The 4,794-nt window shown below is 33.0% G+C and overlaps 1 pseudogene; it reads left to right on the forward strand.

The window, feature by feature from the left end:
- The first annotated feature begins 3,425 nt into the window (after nt 1-3,425).
- Nucleotides 3,426-3,522, forward strand: LOC122118417 (annotated as a pseudogene).
- The last annotated feature ends 1,272 nt before the right edge of the window (nt 3,523-4,794 follow it).

The raw sequence follows: 4,794 nt of genomic DNA on the forward strand, positions 1-4,794 counted from the left end.
CTTTGCCAGAAGAAAGAAGCAAAAATATAATTCAAAATCAATTGACTTATAATATGAAGAAAGAGTAGTGAAGAGAGATTAGAGAAAATATAGAGGATTGTTTTCTCTCCAGTGGAGTAATGGGTTCTTGATCTTGTTTCTTCTATTCTATCCTCACAAGCTACCAAGTGTGTCTCAGGATTGGATTATCCAGTTTAGACAGAAAACTCTTAGAAGAAAGATATTATTTGCAGCAGATTTAGGTGATTTATAACCTTAGATAATCTATTTAATTCTGTTCAAATTTCTCCCCTATCTCAAACTTCCCATTTTGAACAGCTTTGTTTGCTTTTCCCAATACAGCCCTACTTTAACTGATTAAAATTTTGAGATGTCATATTCATACTCTCTAGAGATTGTTGTTAGGTTGTAATTTTTGTGTGCTTTTGTTTCTTGTTGTGTTTTTTAACTGAATTTTAAAAGGTTGTGCAATTGTGTTACAATTAAATATATCCATCTAATTGTCTAATGCTCCTAGATTATAGTCACTCTTTCCATCATTCCTCACCAACCCGTTCTCCAAGATTTATTTCCAATTTACCACGTCCTTTATCATATGTGCACATTGAGTATTCTAACTTTACTTGCCACTTGTTCATTATTCATTCATTCTATGTCTTTACTATAATTCCTCTCTGGTTTCAACTTCCTGATTGTCATTCTGTTAAACTGTGTATTAATACTTTGAAAGGTTTATATACATTCCATGGACTTTCAATCCTGCATATTCTTGAACTATGTCAGCCTATATTTCCATAATTGATTCATCTGCAGCAACAATTTGCAAGACTGGAGACGTGAAGCACCTAAACATGATTTTATTCTCATTCATTTAGAAGATTAATCTTTAGTCGAAAAGAAAGTTAAAAATGGATTAGAATGTATTCTTAACTACGAATTTTTATAAATGGCTTTGTACAATGGTGAGATTCTTTTATTTTACATGGAATAATATTTTCTACTACCTATAAGTTTTGGAAAAAGAAGAAAATATAATTTATTCCTAGAGAGGAATATGATAGAAATAGAAGACAGATATTATGTTTGTCATATCTCTGAAGAGTACCGATATTCAAGACTTAAAGTCATATTTCTTACTATGTTAGACAGAGGGAAAATATAAAATAACATATGATAAGGCAACTATTTTTGACTTTTTAAAATGTAACTTATTAAATGATGTAATTTATTAGCTAATGTTTGGGTTTGAAATTTAGGAGGCTGATCTATTTATCACATTTCTGGAAGACCCTTACTGAAAAACACAAATTGTGGGTGGTACTATTTCTACACTTTAATGAAAGGTTGAACGTGTTTTGCATTAGTGTTGTGTAAATAATTCAACTCTATTGTAACTTGTTCCCTACACTTGAAAAACTTGTAATGTCACTAAGTATCATCAACTTGTCAAATGTTATTTTGGCGAATGTGATTTTGAAAAGTTTATTTGAAAAGGAATACACTTTTAGGAGATTCAGTGTAGATTATCATTGGTTTGAGAGTGACCTTTTTATAGCACAGAACCATGTTGTACTGAAGTCCCAGTGTTTTGAAGCACTTCTTAGTGCTTCAAATGTTTTTTCTGAATTATATTTGACCTCTAAGTCAAGTTTTCTGGGCTTTGGTAGATCAATTATGGATCTATCCTTCCAGCAACTATTTTTTGGCCAATTTATGTTGGAATAAAATCTTTCATTAATCATAGGGGTGGGGTATTAAAAATAATCTTATGACACTTTGTGAACTTGTTCACTCATATGGGCTGGTCATCTGTAAGTTGAATGTTTGAATTACAGTACTTTCTCTCAAATTTTGTGATCTCATCCTTCATTTTAAATTGCCTTGCATTTCACAATTGCTTGCTGCTAATTCCTGCATCTCAAGGAATTGGGGCCCTGAAATGAAGGAAATGAGAAATTGAGATGGGTATTCAATTATTTGTGTTGACATGTTGCATGGGCCTTGGTGGGAAGACTTGCCCCTATTATCTGATGATGCAGGCAACTGGGACCTGAGATCCTAGGACCCATGGTTACTGCAGAAGAATAATATTTTTTAGACATCTTAGCAAAATTTGGACATAATCAGTAGGAATGCTTCAGAAATATGGAGAAAAACAGCCTGGGACAAGAGAGTTAAAACAGTAAACAGAGCAGCAGGGTAAAATCCATTATAGATTAGAGGAAAACACTGTTTTTTACCATGTGGATTCAGAAGACCAAGAACAGTTACAATGTATCACAAGTTTATACTAAAAACATTGCATTGATACTTTTTATAGTCTAATATATATTTTAAACCTAATTATTTATATTCCAAATCTATTTATTGGAATAAATAAGTATCAATTTATTTGTCCAATTATCAACTAATTCCAGTAAGTTTCACTGTGTGAAATATAAAATAAGCACATATAAATATAAAATATATAACTATATATAATATAATTAAAAGACATGTGTGCTGCATTGTTCTGTTGTAGTTACTGTATCAAAGGCAACTTTGTTTTAAAGTATTATTCCATTATCTCTACCTCAGTGTTTGATAGAGTTAGACCTAAAACTTTACCATTTGTAGATTTACAGCATGGAGGCAATAGAAAACACTGTGATTAAAACATTATCAATTTAATGCCTAATAATGAGGAGAAATATATGGACTTCTGAAAATATTTGGTGATAAAAAGGCAGTAGTGTAAGTTCCTGCCTGGTTGGATGGTAGACAGGCCAGGACATTAAGTAATCATGCATACCAACAATTTTTTCACCTTCTTCGCTTTAGCTACTTTTGAAATGGAAGGTATAATAAACAATTATATTTTGATAAAATACCTTCTAGTCTGAACAGTTCTGTTTGAAATGTTCATCTCTCCATGATCCCTTGTAACCAAGATTAGTTTTGTTCCAGTAAGACAATCTATGCTGTCAGGGTAAGATGTTCTGATTGGTCTGTTCCCACATGGAAAAAGCGTAAAGGCTCAGGTAGACATTTGTGCCAGTAACACCTCATTTGGGAAAATGTCAGCTGAAGAAGTTTAGAAGTAGCTCTCAAGCAACGCTTACTTTGAATCCATTAGGTCCACAAAGCTAATTCAGTTGGATAAATAAATACTTGAAAAAGCCATCACTTTTGGACCTATCTATAAATAATTGAGAGTACGATCAAATTCCAAATCAAAAGACTTAAGATAGTCATTCACAAAAAAATTTGCAAATGTGAGTAATCAACTGATCAATATAATTTTTTCCACTATTCACAGAATTTTGGGGAAATAAGACCGATAGCATTGCTAGGAACAATAAGGTTTCCTTGTTACAAGTAGGCACCCATAGGTATAAGCCTGTATAAAGATTGCTTCATTAACTACATAATTTAGAGGATACCACATGCTTCAGCAGCATGTATACTCAAATTACAATACAGATACTAACATGGCACTTGCACAAGGATAATATGAAAATTTGAGAAGTATTCCATATTTTTCATTCTTCAGATGCAAGAAATGAAAAACAGTTATTAAAAAGTTGATTACAAAATTACAAGTATAACAATACACACAATTCATATAATTAAATTTAGTTTGACATCAGTGTATTAAATCTTCACCTCAGATAGGCGTTTACATAACATAAACTTTACAAAAATTTTCAAATTAGACAACATTGTCATTTTATCCCAAAGAAAAAAAATATTACGACCTAGAAAAAAAAGGAATAAAACTGTTTCTATATGGAATGCAATCGGAAAGGACATGTTAATGAACCTATATATTATAAAATAATGTAGAATTCAAAGTATATCTAGGAGAAAATAAAATAAATTATGAACATTATGCAAACATAGAATATAGAATATTTTAAAATATACATTTTCATGCAAGCACCAGAAATATTTTATCTTCTGTACTACTCATTTCAACAGGTAAGTTAAAATTATTTCTGATTAAAAAATCACAAACCCTGCAGAAATCATTGTACATGTATACAAAAACTATTTAATACATTTTGACATCCAATGTAGGCAATTCACTTGGAAGAATTCTGCGGAATCCATGAATTTTTACAGTAAAATATTGGTGTTGCCAGGCACTGGTGGCTCATGCCTATAAACCCTAGCTACACAGGAGGCTGAGATCCGAGGATCATGGTTCAAAGCCAGCCTGGGAAGGAAAGTCTGTGGTATTCTTATCTCCAATAATCCACTAGAAAACTGGAAGTGGAGCTCTGGCTCAAGTGGTAGAGCACTCATCTTGAGCTGAAAAGCATAGGGATAGCTCCCAGGCCCAGGGTTCAAGCCCCATGACCGACCAAAAAATAAAAAAAGATATTGCTCTTAGGACTTAGGTGAACAATTTGTGCAGCCTTCCAAAACTTCATAGAGGTAATGATACATACTTATCCTTTTGGCAATATCAAATGCAGTTTCTTCTATGTTGTTCTTCAGGCCTGGTTTTATATAATGGTTCAAAAGAAGGAGATCCAGTGTATCTTTGCTATCTCAATTCTCAGCAGCAAGATGTGAGGGTGTCAAGAGGCCTTTAGTTTGGGCATTGGTATCTGTATCATGATGAAGTAGGAAAGAAGCCACTCTGGTATTATTCCACGTATATGCACTATGCAGGGGTGTCGAGTCATCTACAGTTATTGCATGTGCCACTTGAGACACCAACTCACTGACAATGCCTAAGTGTCCACTGTAGGCTTCTCGATGAAGAGAGGTATACTCATCGTCATCCCTACTATTCACATGAGTGGC

Source organism: Dipodomys spectabilis, unplaced genomic scaffold (assembly GCF_019054845.1).
Source record: "Dipodomys spectabilis isolate Male_0828 unplaced genomic scaffold, ASM1905484v1 ptg000150l, whole genome shotgun sequence".
Taxonomy (NCBI): Eukaryota; Metazoa; Chordata; class Mammalia; order Rodentia; family Heteromyidae; genus Dipodomys; species Dipodomys spectabilis.